This window comes from Triticum dicoccoides, chromosome 5B (assembly GCF_002162155.2).
Source record: "Triticum dicoccoides isolate Atlit2015 ecotype Zavitan chromosome 5B, WEW_v2.0, whole genome shotgun sequence".
Classification (NCBI taxonomy): Eukaryota; Viridiplantae; Streptophyta; class Magnoliopsida; order Poales; family Poaceae; genus Triticum; species Triticum dicoccoides.
This window is the reverse complement of record NC_041389.1, coordinates 483,673,092-483,691,249: the sequence shown is the minus strand read 5'-3', so window position 1 is coordinate 483,691,249 and position 18,158 is coordinate 483,673,092. Positions and strand designations below refer to the sequence as shown.

The following is an 18,158-nucleotide window of genomic DNA, read 5'->3' as shown; positions in this document are numbered from 1 at the left end:
TCATGAAGACAAACTTCAGTAAAGGAAGGGAGAGGATAGAACCAGTCACTTGTTGAAGACACATGATTTGTTGGACCAGTTCCAGTTGCTATGACAACTGTACGTCTGGTTAGGGAGGCTGAGATTCAACTCAGAAGACCGCGTCTTCACCTTATTCCCCTTGAGCTAAGGACACCTAGTCCTCGCCCAATCACTCTGGTAAGTCTTCAAGGTAGACTTCCAAACCTTCACAGACTTCGTTCACCGGCAATCCACAATGACTCTTGGATGCTCAGAACGCGACACCTAACCGGCTGGAGGATACACAGTCCTCAAGTGTAATAAGTCTTCAGGTCACACAGACAGAAAGACTCCAGTGATGCCTAACACTCTTTGGCTCTGGGTGTTTGGGCTTGGTCCTCGCAAGGATTTTTCTCTCTCAAAGGCTTCGAGGTGGGTTGCTCTCAAAACGACAAAATCCGTAGAATAACTCTGAGCAGCCACCAATTTATGGTGTAGGGGGTGGGCTATTTATAGCCACTGGGCAACCCGACCTGATATGTCCGAAATGACCCTGGGTCACTAAGAAACTGACACGTGTTCCAACGGTCAGATTTCAAACACTCGCGGCAACTTTACTTGGGCTACAAGCAAAGCTGACTCATCCAGCTCTGGATAAGATTTACTCTCATTGTCTTCGCTCGAAGACATAGGATTTGGGTTGAGCATCACTTCAGTCATTCTGACTTAGTTCACTTGGACCCCACTTAACAGTACGGTGGTTCCTATGACTCAACAAAGAAGAAAAGGAAACAGCGAAACAACACAGTCTTCGTGCTCCATAGTCTTCACTCAATGTCTTCTCATGTCATAGTCTTCAATATGAATATCTTCTCATACCACCATTGTCTTCAATGTCTTCATACATTTTTAGGGGTCATCTCCGGTAGGTAAACCGAATCAATGAGGGACACTACCTGCGTTATCCTGCAATTCTCAGAAACGCATTAGTCCCTCAACCAACTTTGTCGTCAATACTCCAAAACCAACTAGAGGTGGCACTAGATGCACTTACAGGAACCAGCCCCTAGAGGGCTGGGCGCCCCCCCCCCTTGGGCCCATGTGCCTAGGGTTGGGGGGAAACCCTAGTGGGGGCGCCCCCTTTGCTTGGGGGGCAAGCCCCCTCCCTTTGCCGCCCCCCCTCTAGATCTCATCTAGAGGGGGCCGGCCCCCTTCCCCCTTCCCCTATAAATAGAGGGGCGAGGGGAGGGTTGCACACAACATCCAAGGCGCAGCCCCTCCCCTCCCCAACACATCTCCTCCTCCGCGTGAGCTTGGCGAAGCCCTGCCGGAGATCTGCCACTTCATCACCACCACGTCGTCGTGCTGCTGTTGGAGCCTTCTTCCTCAACCTCTCCCTCCTCCTTGCTGGATCAAGGTGCGGGAGACGTCATCCGCTCCGTACGTGTGTTGAACGCGGAGGTGCTGTCCGTTCGGCACTTGGTCATCGGTGACTTGGATCACGGCGAGTACGACTCCATCATCCCCGTTCTCTTGAACGCTTCCGCTCGCGATCCACAAAGGTATGTAGATGCACTCCTATCACTCGTTGCTTAGATGAACTCATAGATGAAACCGTAGGAATTTTTTTATTTTCTGCAACGTTCCCCAACATGTGTGCCATGGAGCGGTTGACCGCCTTGTAGGGCCACACCTAGCCTTGCCTCCGCCTGTCTCCGAAGTGGTTAATTGAGCTCTTGACGAGCTGGGCTATCCTGCCACGGAGTATTTTGGACTCTTTCAACGGTGTCCGGGCGCCTAGTTGTTGAATGAAGGTTCGATTTGAAAAATGCCACTTTGCGCTGCTACTGCCAAGGCGACGGTGTGCTCTTCGGTAGGAGGGAGCGTTCAGCTTTGCCATTAACTATTATGATGCCGTGTGGGCCAGGCATCTTGAGCTTAAGGTAAGCGTAGTGCGGCACCGCGTTGAATCGAGTAAACGTGGTTCGCCCGAGCAGTGCGTGATAGCTACTGTGAAAAGGGACGATATCGAAGATTAACTCTTCGCTGCGGTAATTATCCGGGGGTCCGAAGACTACTTCCAGAGCGATGGAGCCTATACAGCGGGCCTCCAGGCTTGGTATAACACCTTTAAAGGTGGTTTTAGTGGGTTTGATCTTTGAAGGATCGATGCCCATCTTGCGCACTGTATCCTGATAAAGCAGGTTCAGACTGCTGCCTCCGTCCATAAGGACTCGTGTGAGGTGGAATCCGTTAATTATTGGGTCAAGGACTAGTGCGGCTGAACCGTCCTGTCGGATATTGGTCGGACGATCCTTGCGGTCAAAGGTGATCGGGCCGGACGACCATGGGTAATATTTTGGGGCGACTGGCTCCATTGCGTAGACGTCCCTAGGGGTGCACCTCCGTTCCTGTTTGGGAATATGGGTGGCGTGTATCATATTCACTGTTTTAATTTGCGGGGGAACTTCTTTTGCCCTCCTTTGTTTGGAAGCCGGGGCTACTTGTCGTCGTAGTCGCTTTGCAACCCCTACTCCTTGCTTTCGACACTTGACTTGTCGGCATGTTTGAAGACTCAGCATTCTCTATTAGTACGATTGGCTGGCATTCCTGGGGTGCCGTGGATTTGACATGGCCGGTCGAGTATGCGGTCCAGACTAGATGTGCCCGGACTGTTTCTTTTGAATTGTTTCTTCCTTTGATCGGTCGTAGAGCCGCTGAATCCGGCATTGACGGACGTGTCTTCGGCGTTGTTGCTATTATTTCAACGCTTGTGCTTACTGCGTCGAGGCTTGCCGTTGTTATCTCTGGATGCGGAAGTTACAGGCTTGCTTGAGGCGCTGTTGCTGCGAGCTAGCCAGCTATCCTCGCCCGCACAAAAGCGGGTCATGAGTGTCGTAAGGGCTTCCATGGATTTCGGCTTTTCTTGGCCGAGGTGTCGGGCAAGTGATGACCCACAAGTGTAGGGGATCTATCGTAGTCCTTTCGATAAGTAAGAATGTCGAACCCAACGAGGAGCAGAAGGAAATGATAAGCTGTTTTCAGTAAGGTTTTCTGTGCAAGCACTGAAATTGTAGGTGATAGATAGTTTTATGATAAAATAAATTGTAACGAGTAGCAACTAAATAAAGTAAATAAAGTGCAGCAAGGTGGCCCAATCCTTTATGTAGCAAAGGATAAGCCTGGACAATTTCTAATAATGAGAAAGGAGCTCCCGAGGACACATGGGAATTATCGTCAAGCTAGTTTTCATCACGTTCATATGATTCGCGTTTGGTACTTTGATAATTTGATATGTGGGTGGACCGGTGCTTGGGTACTGCCCTTACTTGGACAAGCATCCCACTTATGATTAACCCCTATTGCAAGCGTCCGCAACTACAAAAGAAGTATTAAGGTAAACCTAACCACAACATTAAACATATGGACCCAAATCAGCCCCTAACGAAGCAACGCATAAACTAGGGTTTAAGCTTCTGTCACTCTAGCAACCCATCATCTACTTATTACTTCCCTATTCCTTCCTCTAGGCCCAAATAATGGTAAAGTGTCATGTAGTCGACGTTCACATAACACCACTAGAGGAAAAGACAACATACATCTCATCAAAATATCAAACGAATACCAAATTCGCATGACTACTAATAGCAAGACTTCACCCATGTCCTCGGGAACAAACGTAACTACTCACAAAGCATATTCATGTTCATAATTAGAGGAGTAATAATATGCATTAAGGATCTGAACATATGATCTTCCACCAAGTAAACCAATTAGCATCAACTACAAGGAGTAATCAACACTAGTAGCAACCCACAGGTACCAATTTGTGGTTTTGATAGAAGATTGGATACAAGAGATGAACTAGGGTTTTGAGAGGAGATGGTGCTGGTGAAGATGTTGATGGATATTGACCCCCTCCCGATGAGAGGATCGTTGGTGATGACGATGGTGATGATTTCCCCCTCCCGGAGGGAAGTGTCCTCGGCAGAACAGCTCCGCCGGAGCTCTAGATTGGTTCCGCCAAGGTTCCGCCTCGTGGCGGCGGAGTTTCGTCCCGTAAGCTTGCCCACGGTTTTTTCCAGGGTAAAAGCCCTCATATAGCAGAAGATGGACACCGGAGGGGCACCAGGGGGCCCAGGAGACAGGGGGCGCGCTCAGTAGGGGTGGGCGCGCCCCCACCCTCCTGGCCAGGGTGTGGGCCCCCTGATGTATTTCTTTCGCTCAATAATTCTTATTAAATCCAAAAACATGTTTCGTGGAGTTTTAGGGCTTTTGGAGTAGTGCAGAATAGGTTTCCAATGTTTGCTCCTTTTCCAGCAAGAATTCCAGCTGTCGGCGTTCCCCCTCTTCATGGTAAACCTTGTAAAATAAGAGAGAATAGCCATAAGTATTGAGATATAATTTGTAATAACAGCCCATAATGCAATAAATATTGATATAAAAGCATGATGCAAAATGGACGTATCAGCAAGCCACTCGTCGGGGATGTTATGCTTAAAGGCCGCTAGGGCTTCGGCATCGGGACAGTCGACAATTTGGTTCTTTTTAGTTAAGAACCGAGTCCAAAATTTCCTGGCTGACTCTCCGAGCTGTTGGGTTATGTGACTTAAGTCATCAGCATCCGGTGGTCGCACATAAGTGCCCTGGAAGTTGTCGAGGAATGCATCTTCCAGGTTCTCCCAACTGCCAGTGGAATTTGCCGGCTGCTACATCTTGAGCTTGCATTGGTTTCCCTTGAAGAGGAAAGGGTGATGCAGCAATAGTAGCGTAAGTATTTCCCTCAGTTTTTGAGAACCAAGGTATCAATCTAGTGGGAGGCTCCTCAAAAGTCCCACGCACCTACACAAACAAACAAACAACTCACAACCAACGCAATAAAGGGGTTGTCAATCCCTTCACGACCACTTGCGAAAGTGAGACCTGATAGAGATAGTATGATAAGAAAAATATATTTTTGGTATTTTATAATATAGATTGGAAAAGTAAAGATGCAAATAAAAGTGGATTGGAAGCTTATATGATAAAAGATAGACCCGGGGGGCATATGTTTCACTAGTGGCTTCTCTCAAGATAGCATAAGTATTACGGTGGGAGAACAAATTACTGTCGAGCAATTGACAGAAAAGCGAATAATTATGAGATTATCTAGGCATGATCATGTATATAGGCATCACGTCCGCGACAAGTAGACCGACTCCTACCTGCATCTACTACTATTACTCCACACATTGACCGCTGTCCAGCATGCATCTAGAGTATTAAGTTCATAAGAACAGAGTAACGCATTAAGAAAGATGACATGATGTAGAGGGATAAACTCATGCAATATGATATAAACCCCATCTTTTTATCCTCGATGGCAACAATATAATACGTGCCTTGCTGCCCCTGCTGTCACTGCGAAAGGACACCGCAAGATTGAACGCAAAGCTAAGAACTTCTCCCATTGCAAGAAAGATCAATCTAGTAGGCCAAACCAAACTGATAATTCGAAGAGACTTGCAAAGATAACTCAATCATACATAAAAGAATTCAGAGGAGATTCAAATATTTCTCATAGATAAACTTGATCATAAACCCACAATTCATCGGATCTCGACAAACACACCGCAAAAAGAGTTACATCGAATAGATCTCCACAAGAGAGGGGGAGAACATGGTATTGAGATCCAAAAAGAGATAAGAAACCATCTAGCTAATAACTATGGACCCAAATGTCTATGGTAAACTACTCACAACTCATCGCAAGGGCTATGGTGTTGATGTAGAAGCCCTCCGTGGTCGATTCCCCCTCCAGCGGAGCACCGACAAAGGCTCCAAGATGGGATCTCGTGGATACAGAAGGTTATGGTGGTGGAAATTATTTTTCGTTGGCTCCCTGGATGTTTTCGGGGTACGTGGGTATATATAGTAGGAAGAAGTACGTCGGTGGAAGCCCGAGGGGCCCACGAGATAGGGGGACGCGCCCTCCACCCTCGTGGCCCCCTCGGCTGCTTCTTGGCTTGCACTCCAAGTCCTCTGGATCACGTTCGTTCCAAAAATCACGCTCCCGAAGGTTTCATTCCGTTTGGACTCCGTTTGATATTCCTTTTCTTCGAAATACTGAAATAGGCAAAAAAACAGCAATACGGGTTGGGCCTCCGGTTAGTAGGTTAGTCCCAAAAATGATATAAATGTGTAAAATAAAGCCCATAAATATCCAAAAGGGGTAATATAATAGCATGGAACAATCAAAAATTATAGATACGTTGGAGACGTATCACCGGCAGACTATTAAGCCAATGTCGAGCTGGTCCCTTGAGTTTTAATGGGAGGTACTTGATGGCGTGTAGATCGTCATCGCGGGCCATGTGAATGTGGAGAAGGAAATCCTCGATCCACACCATGGGGTCTGTTTTCCCATCATATGGTCCGATGTTTACGGGTTTAAACCCTTCTGAGAATTCATGTTCCATTACTTCGTCAGTGAAGCATAGGGGTGTGTGGCACCTCTATGTCGGACTACATCGCGACGCAGTTCGGACGAATCTGGTCTGCTGTATTCGGCCCGGACGGATTTGTATTTAGTATATCCAGCGTGGTTGTCATCATCACGCATTAGGGCGCGCCTCCGTGATCTGTAGATCAATCTTGACTGTCCTGCTTTGTTTTCCAATTCGTCTCGCAGGTCATGCGTGTAGCCCTGGGCCTTGGTGTTTTTAGTTGTCCGGCGACATGGTGCGGGCTGGTGTTGGGGCTGATACGCCACTTTGTCTCGGCCACGGGGTTCAGCCGCATCCTGCATTGGTAGTTTAGGCTCTAGTCCCTCGTCCTCGAATTGAGGTAACAACCTGCGCCTCGGGTAACTTTTGGTTGGGCGCTCGAGTCCGTATTCCTCGGCCGCCAGGACCTCAGTCCATCTGTCAGTGAGCAGATCTTGATCAGTTTGAAGCTGTTGTTGTTTTTTCTTCAGGCTCTTTGCAGTGGCTATAAGCCGGCGCTTGAAGCGCTCCTGCTCGACGGGATCCTCAGGCATGATAAATTCTTCATCGCCGAGGCTCACCTCATCTTCGGAGATGGACATGTAATTGTCATCCTCCAAGTCTTGATCCATTGCCTGTTCATCAGGGCTAGCTTGCCCGTCCTCCCGTCCGGCCTGCTCGAAGCTTGGCTGGGTGGGATTGTTTTCGTCTTCGGCATCATCCGGAGTGCTATTGTCTCTAGTGCCGGTATCGCTGTTTTTGCTATGGCGGGGTTTAGAACGGCGCCGCTGACGTCGGCGCTTAGGTTGCTTCTCAAGAGGATCACCCTCTGTTGCATCATTTTGATCCTCGTCGTTGTTTTATTTGGGTGTGTCCACCATGTATATGTTATATGATGAGGTGGTTGTCCAGCGCCCTGTTGGCGGTGGTTCCTGTTCTTCTCTGGCGTCGTCGTCCATACCGTCGATGTCTTCGGAGTCGAAGTCAAGCATGTCGGTTAAGTCATCGACAGTGGCTATTAAGTGGGTGGTGGGTGGGTAACGAATTCCTTCGTCGTCTGCTTCCCACTCAAGCCGGGCATAGTTCGGCCCAGAGTCTCCTGAAGGAGAGAGATTTCAATGAGTTTAGTACGTCGCCCAAAGGCGAGTGCTGAAAGATATCCGCGGAGCTGAACTCCATGATTGGTGCCCAGTTAGATCTGACGGGCACAGATGCACGCGGTTCGGAGCCTATGCCCGGAGACGAGTCCGAGGGTCCGATGACACAGACCTCATCAGAAGTGAAATCTGTGTTCGGCTCTATCGCCGTTGAGTGTGCGGCCTCAGTGGCGGGGTCCATCCTCCCGTCCTCGGATGGCACGACCTGCGCTGGATTTAAAGCCAGGGCAGCTGCAGGTGTGTTCTCCGGAACACCATCCGACGACAGATCTAGGTCATGCTCATCGCGACTGTGGGGTGCACCTGTCATGGGCTCGAATCCGTCAAAGATCAAGTCTCTGCGGATGTCGGCAGTGTAATTCAGGCTTCCAAGTCTGACCTGATGGCCAGGGGCGTAGCTATCGATCTGCTCCAGATGGCCAAGCGAGTTGGCCCGCAGTGCGAAGCCGCCGAATACGAAGATCTGTCCGGGGAGGAAGACCTCACCCCGGACTGCATCGTTGTAGATGATCGAAGGAGCCATTAGGCCTTATTGTGACGACACTGTGGAACTCTCAATGAAAGCACCAATGTCGGTGTCAAAACCGGCGGATCTCGGGTAGGGGGTCCCGAACTGTGCGTCTATGGCTAATGGTAACAGGAGGCGGGGGACATAATGTTTACCAAGGTTCGGGCCCTCTCTATGGAGGTAATACCCTACTTCCTGCTTGATTGATCTTGATGATATGAGTATTACAAGAGTTGATCCACCACGAGATCGTAGAGGCTAAACCCTAGAAGCTAGCCTATGATTATGATTGTTCTTGTCCTACGGACTAAACCCTCCAGTTTATATAGACACTGGAGGGGGCTAGGGTTACACAGAGTCGGTTATAGAGAAAGGAATCTACATGTCTGAATTGCCAAGCTTGCCTTCCACGCAAAGGAGAGTCTCACCCGGACACGGGACGAAGTCTTCAATCTTGTATCTTCATAGTCCAACAGTCCGACATAAGCATATAGTTCGGCTGTCCGAGGACCCCCTAATTCAGGACTCCCTCAACCACCTAACCATCTCATAAGTTTGATCATAACTCTATAACATCGTAATTTAATAAGTCATGAAAGAGGAAAAAGGATTGTGGAACATGGACCATGATGGTAGTAATTTCCAAATATAACAAAGTAATTTTGAATAAGCTAACCTATATATTAGGTAATAATTAGAAGAATAATATATGACAATGAATAATATAGTAGTTTTATCTCCCTTGTTGGTTTTAATCTACATGTCATATTCAACGTGGATCAAAGGATGAAATAACAATTACCCGGATTGTTAATGAGGCTGAAATGTACTTAGAGCCATCTGACATTTTAACATATGAAGGCAAGCAAAAAAAGTACTTACATAATACTCCCTCTGTTTTTATTCACTTTGCATATTAGGTTTGTCTTAAGTCAAATTTAGTAAAGTTTGACCAACTTTATATATAAAAAAAAGTGGCAACATCTACAATACCAAATAGGTATATTAGGAAAATATTTTCTATGATGGATCTGATGATATTGATTTGGTATTGCAACTGTTGATATGTTTTTTCGTAAATTTTGATGAAACCTTATTTTTTTTGACTTAAAACAAAATTTATATGTGAAGTTGATAAAAACAGAGGTAGTACTTGTGATACCACAACCGTAATAGTTATAAGCTTACACGACACCAACTTGTGTGAATAATGCGTAATCCTACTTACACTTCTATAAATAAGGACAGAAACCTATAAATGTACATACATACATGTACTTAACAAACTGCTTACCTCAAACAAAATTCCGTATTCTCACATAATATCAACCATGGACGAATGAATTGAGGATTTTGCAGCACTAAGACCATTATAGATGAACCTGAAATAGACGGCAAAGTATGTAGAGCTAGATAGACAATGTATGTAGTGCAAAATAAAATGAATTAGCACTCCAAAATGCTTTTGTTTTGAAGCATCGATTTTGTTTTTTTGCCACGACTTCCGTGAATGTCATTTCCTTATGAAACTTGGCAAGCACTCAAAACATAGTTCAATGTTTGCCATCATTTTTTTATTTTTTTAGATTTTACTGTTCATGGTGAGATCATGTGAGCTTAAACTGAGCTGGGACTTTTAAACACTTTTTTCATGAATGCAAATAACATGCATAAATAGGTGTTGTTTTTCAGAGTAGAATTAGTGCAAGTCCTGTACGTACAAGCTATACTGCCGGTTCTAGTTGGCTAGGGTGTGTGGCGCGCAGCTGTCGACGGCGCATGCCATGATGTCCTTGTAGTCCCTGGTGATGGTGAAGGCGTCGTGCACGGCGCCGTCGTCGCTGTGGATGAACTCGAACCGCATGGACGAGTGGTCGCTGGCGGTGAGCTTGACGTACCCGAAGCTCTCGTTCCTCGCCACGCTCCACTGCGGCCACGCCCCGCCGGCGTAGCTCCTCAGATTGGCGCCGCCCGTGCCGGCCACGACGTGAATCGTCCCTCCCATCGCCCCCGCGTAGCTGTTCTGCCGGTCTTTGCCCTTGACGGTGCACGTGTTCTCGTAGACGGGGCACGTCCGCTCGTAGTTGTGGACGTGGCCGTAGACGGCGAGGTCGACGCGGTGGCGCTGCCAGAGCGGCTGCAGGGCGCGGCCCATGGGCTCCGCGAAGGAGCCCTCCTGCGCGTAGAAGTCGTTGGAGGAGTAGCCGAGCGGGCGGTGCGCCAGGAAGACGAGCCACGGCTGGTGCTTGCGGTCGGCGCCGACGAAGCAGGCGTCCAGGAAGGCGTGCTGCTCGGACCCGGGCCGCCAGTCGTGCTCCGTGTCGCCCACGCAGAAGCGGAACATGCCGTAGTCGGCGGCGTACCAGAACTTGCCCCGGTGCGCCGGCGCCAGCACGTAGAAGTAGGTCTCCGCCTAGAACCCGCCCGTGTCCATGTACGTCCGCTCGTGGTTGCCGCTGCATTAGAAACTTAACATGGCTGAGTACGAGTGTGCACCTGAACTTGCAAGATTCTCTGGGCGTGTTAGACTGTATAGCTTTTGTATTTACATGTGTATACTGTAACGTTGTATACCACCTCATTATATATATGTGATAGGCCACCCCTAGAGGGTTGAACCGGTTCCCCCCAAAATCTATTGTCTTACATGGTATCATGCTAGGTTACGTACGCTTCCGCCCAAAACCCTAAACCGCCGCCGCCGCCGCCACCACAGCCGTCGCCGCCCTACCGATGCATCGCCACCATGTCGTGCGTTGCTGCGTCCGGTTCCACCGCCGCCGGTTTTCTGCCGGCCTCCCTCGCGGCGCTCCTCTCGCGGCCGTTGGACGCCGCCTCCCTGCAGTCGCCGATCGGGACACGAAGCATGGGCTCCCTGTTCGCGATCCCACCGGCCGCCTCGTCGACCGGCCAGGCGCTTGCGGTGCACACCGCCGCCACCCCGTCCGCCTCTTCCACCGCGGCTGCCGTCTCGCCTATGCCGCTGGTGGCGGAGTCCGCCGTGATGGCGGGTCTCGCCGCGTCAACCGCGGTCGCCGCACCCCTGCACCCGCGCAGGTTGCCCCTCCGACTGTCTCCACGGTGGTCGCACCTCAGCCAGTCTCCTCGATGGGATCGTAGCCGCCGCCGCCGTTTCACTTCGGCCATCTCATCACCATCAAGTTGTCGTCGGACAACTACATCTTCTGGCGCGCGCAGGTCCTTCCGCTCCTTGGGAGTCATTACCGGCTTGGCTATGTCGACGGCTCTCTCCCTTGCCCTCCTGCGCTGGTGGACAGCGTGCACGGTCCGGTCTATAATCCGGCTCACCGTGTTTGGACAGGGCAGGACCAGACGAACCTCTCCTCCATCCAGGGGTCGCTCTCTCCGGCCGTTGTCGGTCTTGTTGTCTTCGCCAAGACGTCCCATGAGGCGTGGACCATTCTTGAGCGCTCGTTTGCAGCACAGTCGCAGGCTCGTGTCTTTGCGCTCCGTCGTCAACTTGGGGAGTGTCAGAAGCTTGACTCCACTACCACTGAGTTCTACAACAAGGTCAAGGGCCTCGCCGACACGTTGGCCTCCATTGGACAACCCCTCACCGACTCCGAGTTCAACTCGTTTATTGTCAATGGTCTTGATGAGGAGTATGATGCCTTAGTCGAGATCATCAACGAGCGGGGCAACTCGACACCCATGCAGGCACACGAGGTCTTTTCCCGCCTCCTTCTCACTGAGCAACGGGTCAAGACGCGCCGCTCCAGGGGCAACGGCTCCCTCTCGGCCAACGCCGCCACCAAGGGTGGCCGCTCTTCTTCATCATCCCGGGCTCCTTCGGGGCTGCCACCACCGCCCGCCTCGGCCCCCCCTCCTACTGTGACATTACCGGGGGCTGGCGGTCAGCGTGTGTGTCAGCTTTGTGGCCGCGATGGGCATTGGGCCTCCAAGTGTCACAAGCGCTTCCAGCGGAGTTTTCTTGGTCTTGGCAATGATGGCAAGGCTACATGTAACCTTGCCCGTCAGGTCGCCATGGCTGATCGTCCGGCGCCGCAGAAGCAACAGGGACACACTCAGTCCTACTCCATCGATCCACACTAGTACATGGACTCTGGGGCGACAGAGCACCTGACAAGCGAGATGGGGAAGCTTCACACTCGTGAACCCTATCATGGCTCCGACAAGATCCACACCGCCAATGGAGCAGGTATGCACATCTCTCATATTGGTCAAGCATCGCTTCTCACTAGACATGCCAATAGGAGTCTTCAGCTTCGCAATATTCTTCGAGTTCCATCTGTGACACGTAATCTTCTTTTAGTTCCTAAACTCACACGTGATAATAATGTGCTTTGTGAATTTCACCCTTTTGATCTTTTTATTAAGGATCGGGGCACGAGGGACATTCTTCTTAGTGGGCGGCTCTACCAGGGCCTCTATCGTCTGGAGCATCCTGGCGTCGCTCGCATTTTCAATGGAGTTCGGGTATCTCCGTCACAGTGGCATGCTCGACTTGGTCACCCGGCCACACCTATTGTCCGGCATGTTTTGCGTCGTCATGAGCTTCCTAGTGTGTCTAGCAATAAAGATGTAGCAGTGTGTGATGCTTGTCAGCAGGGGAAGAGTCATCAACTTCCTTTTTCGAAACATCCTTTAGAACTTGTGTTTTCATATGTATGGGGTCCTGCTCAAACTTCTGTCAGTGGTCATAATTATTATATCAGTTTTGTTGATGCTTACAGTCGCTTTACCTGGCTTTATCTTATCAAACGTAAATCTGATGTGTTTGACATTTTTGTTCAATTCCAAAAACATGTCGAACGCCTTCTCAAGCACAAAATTGTTCATGTTCGGTCGGACTGGGGCGGCGAGTATCGCAACCTCAACTCCTTTTTTCAGTCGCTTGGGATAGCTCACCGTTTAGCATGTCCACATACACATCAACAGAATGGTTCAGTAGAACGTAAGCATCGTCACATTGTTGAAGCTGGTCTTACTCTTTTGGCCCATGCATCTGTTCCGTTTCGGTTTAGGAGTGATGCTTTCACCACTGCATGTTTTCTCATCAATCGTACTCCCACTCGTGTTTTGAACATGAAGACTCCCATTGAAGTTCTCCTTAATGAACAACCGGACTACACCTTTCTCAAGGTGTTTGGGTGTGCTTGCTGGCCCCATCTCCGTCCATATAACAAGCGCAAGCTCGAGTTTCGTTCCAAGAAGTGTGTTTTTCTAGGTTATAGCTCTCTTCATAAAGGATACAAATGTCTTCATGTGCCCACTAATCGTGTCTACATCTCTCGGGATGTTGTGTTTGATGAGCATGTATTTCCCTTTGCCAAACTCCCTGTGTCCACTGCCGAACCACCACCCATGCATTCATCCTTTGTTGCTTCTGACCAATTTGATGATGTTGCATATTCTCCTCTGTTGTTGCCTAACCATGGTGCAGGCACTGGTCGTGGGGCTCGTTTGGAGATTTTAGAGGCGCCATCGCTTTTATCGTCGGCACCTTCAGCTGTGCATGACGATCACATGGCGCCCCTGCATGGCCTCGGTCCCCGTGCCCATGCACGACCGATCGCTGCCCCGGTCCGGTCGCCCGCTTCGTCGCCTCTGGCTTCTGGGCCGGCATCGCCACAGTCGCGCCCCGCGACCCCGGTCACGCCAACGGCGACTAGGCCGGCCTCATCTGTCCCCGTCTCGCCCAGGGCGTCTGGGCCGTCGTCACCAGGGTCGGCCTCGCCCGCCCTCGTCTCGCCCAGGGCGTCTGGGCCGTCGTCACCGGAGCCGGCCTCGCCCGTCCTCGGTTCGCCCATGGCCTCTGGGCCACTGTCATCGGGGCCGGCTTCGCCCAGGCCGGTTTTGGCCTCCTGCAGCCCGGTGTCGTCCGGTACTGGCTCTCCTGAGGCGATGTCTGGCTCTTCGCCGACCGCGCCGTCTCCATCGCCCTCGACTTCGAAGGCTCCTGCTGCTGCTCTACGTCCACATACGCGCAGCCGGAGTGGCATCTTTCAGCCTAAGCAACGTCACGATGGAACAGTTGCCTGGTTAGCTGCCTGCATGTCTGCTGCTCTTGCAGATCCATCCTCCAAGCCACGCACGTATCAAGCTGCTATGCGCATTCCTCATTGGAGAGAGGCCATGGAGCAGGAGTATCAAGCTCTCATTTGCAATCAGACATGGACTCTTGTTCCTCCACCATCACGGGTTAATGTCATTGATTCTAAATGGGTTTTCAAAGTGAATAGGCATTCTGATGGGTCCATTGAGCGCTACAAAGCTCGTCTGGTTGCCCGTGGTTTTCGACAACATTTTGGTCTTGACTATGAAGACACCTTCAGTCCAGTGGTCAAGCCTACTACCATCAGGCTTCTTCTCTCTCTTGCCGTTACTCGAGGTTGGTTTCTTCGTCAGCTTGATGTTCAAAATGCCTTCCTTCATGGTGTGTTGGAGGAGGAGGTCTATATGCGCCAGCCTCTGGGTTTTTTCTGATCCGGATCGCCCTGATCATCTCTGTCGTCTGTCCAAGGCACTTTATGGTCTGAAGCAGGCTCCTTGTGCTTGGCATGCTCATCTTGCAATGGCTCTTCGTGCTCATGGTTTTGCATCATCAACTGCTGACTCCTCACTGTTTCTTCTACAGAGGCCTGAGGTTACTATGTACTTGTTGGTCTATGTAGATGATATCATTTTGGTCAGCTCCTCTCAGTCGGCTGCTACTGCGCTTGTTAGCTCGCTTGGTGCTGATTTTGCGGTCAAGGACCTTGGGAAGCTTCACTACTTTCTTGGTGTGGAGGTTACTTCTCGGGTTGATGGTCTTGTTATGACGCAGAAGAAGTACTCTCTGGATTTGTTGCAGCGAGCTGGGATGCTTAAGTGCAAACCGACGCTACACCCATGTCTACCACTGACAAGCTCACTGCTGTTGATGGTGTGCTTCTATCTTCTTCTGATGCGACAAAGTACAGGAGTATTGTTGGTGGTCTTCAGTACTTGACGATCACACGACCGGACATTTTCTTTGCTGTTAACCGAGTCTGCCAGTATCTGGAGTCACCCCGTGATACTCATTGGTCTGCTGTTAGGCGTATTTTGCGCTACATTCGATTCACGGTGGCTCATGGATTGCATATTCGACCGTCCTCCTCTGGCTGTCTTTCAACATATTCTGATGCAGATTGGGCTGGCAATCCAGATGACAGGCGATCCACGGGGGGTTATGCTGTGTTCTTTGGCTCTAACCCGATTGCCTGGAGTGCTCGGAAACAGGCCACTGTCTCGCGTAGCAGTACTGAGGCTGAGTATAAAGCTGTGGCCAATGCCACTTCGGAGATTATCTGGGTACAGTCTTTACTCCGGGAGTTGGGTATATCCCAATCACAGCCTCCTGTCCTTTGGTGTGATAACATCGGTGCTACATACCTTTCTGCAAATCCGGTATTCCATGCCCGAACGAAACACATTGAAGTTGACTATCACTTTGTGCGTGAACGTGTCTCTCAGAAGCAACTACAGATCAAGTTTATTTCTTCCAAGGATCAACTTGCAGACATCTTCACCAAGCCATTGCCTTTACCACAGTTTGAGGCTTGCAGGCGCAATCTTACCCTTCTAGATTTTTTAGGAAGTGGCTAAGATTGAGGGAGGGTGTTACACTGTATAGTTTCTGTATTTACATGTGTATATTGTAACGTTGTATACCACCTCATTATATATATGTGATAGGCCACCCCTAGAGGGTTGCGCCGGTTTCCCTAAAACCTATTGTCTTACAGGGCGCATGGGTGGACGAACCTGGCAACCATGTAGGGGACCTTGGAGGCGATGGGCTGGATCTGCGCGGTGAATTGGTCCCACTGCGCGAGGAAGCCGTTGGCGTAGGAGAGGTCGCCGATGTGAAACACGGCGTCGTAGTTGGGCAGGTCCTTGACCAGCCGGTCGGTGGTCACCTGCGCGCCGGGCTGGAACCCCTGGAGCTCGCTGCTCCCGTCCTTTGCCCCCTGCAGCCCAGCAACACATACCATTATCAGTGGCCTTGCTTACACACCTGAACATTTATTTTCTCTTGTGATGCAAATTTCTCACGAGCCCCATGTCGCCGAAGACGACGACGCGCTGCAGCGAAGCCTGGCCCGGGTAGGGGGACGCGCGGAAGGTGGCGGCCTTGCCCCACGCCACGGTCCCGTCCTGCAGCTCGTGCCCAATCTGATACCTGACGGGAAAATACGAGGATGTATGAGTACGGATATTGGAAACTATAGGAATTCAGAAAATAGATGTACACATGATCTGCAGTCAGTCAGAGTTGATTTTTCGTACTCTCTGTTTGGCCACAGGTCCTTGAGGAACACGGTGTGGACGAAGCCTGGATCCCTGTAACCCTGTTCAATGTTTATGAATCAACATGCAAAGGCTGAAAATTCAAACTTGATCCAGCACCTTCTGGCAAATATGTATACGCTCCTGTGTGAAAGTAAAATTGAGAAATACGCTTGGAATGTGGTGATGTTGTGGCGCTCCTGGAGCAGTTTTTGTTTCACTTTTGTTTTCTAATGTATGTCTGGTATATTGAGTAACCGAGTTCAGTTCTTGCTACGTCTAAGGTGTCGCAGCAATGCAAAATTATTGGACTCGTGTGGGCTCGTGAGTATTTCGCACTCGTGTCTTTGTGACCATTTGCGTGGTGCAGCCAATTAAAAACATTCGTTTTATTTAACTTTTTTGCACACATGCATGAAACATCTAAAAGCCAATTAAATATCATATTCTCTCGATTTTAGTAAACCAATTAAACTCGGTACACCCGTCTTGACATTGCAGAGGTCATTGTAAAAACAATCTCATTCAAGAAGTATCGGTTCGAAACCTGTGCCACATAATGTCTTGACCTCGTTAAAGGAGTATCCCTTTGAAACCTGTGCCACATAATTTTTCTTCTCGGAAATGAATGTGCGATTAGAGATGCTTGTGAGCCATCCATGAAGGGGTCTGGCTTGTGCAACCTAACCGATCTGCGGCACCGGGCCTCCTCCTCTCCATCATGCCTTTCAACATCATCTCTATATATACTAGAGAGAGTCATCTATCCGCGGGCGGAACCAGATCTCGCCAGCTTGGCAAGCTGGTTGAGGCGGTCTTGGTGGGCGTTGGCCGCATTGAGGAGGTCGCGCATCCGCCCGATGCGCTCCTTCAGTTCTTCGCCCGTGAGCTGATCCAGATCGACTGCGGCTGCCTGGGCAGCGCGCATGTTCTTCGCTGGGGTCACGTAGACGGTCAGGACGGCGCCGATGGCGCGGCCGATCGCTCCTCCCCGGGCACGCACGTCGGCGACCCGGCTCGGCTCGGCCACGGCGGGCATGAAACCGTAGGCGGCACTGCGCTCCAGCTGAGCGGAATCAAGGCGACGCTGGGTGGCGGCGAGCGTCTCGGACAGGTCCAGCATCTGCTGGTGCCTTTCCTCGAGTTGGGCTCGGGCCTCAGCGACGTTGGTGGCGTTGATGTCGGTGCCGATGGGGATGCGGAGGCTCTGCATCGCGGTGCGCAATGGGTTGGACGGCTCGGTCCGTTCCGCTACGGCCCTGGCTTCGGCAGCCTTCCTCGTCTTGCTTGACGAGGAGGAGGCGTCGTCGCCGGTAACGAAGACCTCCACGTGGATGTCCATTGCCCCGGCGGAAATGCCACCACCGAGGGAGAGGGGGGAGTCGGAGTAGCTTAGTACCTCGCTGGGGTACTCGTCAGCCGCGGGCGAATCAGAGATGCGCAGCGCGACGAAGGAGGTGGCGAGCGCGTCGACGACGTCGTCCGCCAGCATGACGGGCTTGTCGGAGTCGGAGAACGGCCCCGTCTGAAGCATGCTCCCGGCCAGCTCCTCGAGCAGCCCCACGGTGGGCGCCAACTGTCGTGGTGGGCGCACGGCAGATGCCATGGGATGGCTAAACAGAGGAGGAGGCTCGAGGGCACTGGTGGCCTCCAGAGGCGGGGTTGGCATGAGCGAGTGCGGGACGCAAGACATACCCAGGTTCGGGGATCTCCGGAGAGATAACACCCCTAGCC

At 50.8% G+C, this 18,158-nt stretch overlaps 1 pseudogene; it reads right to left on the bottom strand.

Annotated features, from left to right (window-relative positions):
- Positions 1 to 9,867: 9,867 nt before the first annotated feature.
- Positions 9,868 to 17,958, bottom strand: LOC119309816 (annotated as a pseudogene).
- Positions 17,959 to 18,158: the final 200 nt, after the last annotated feature.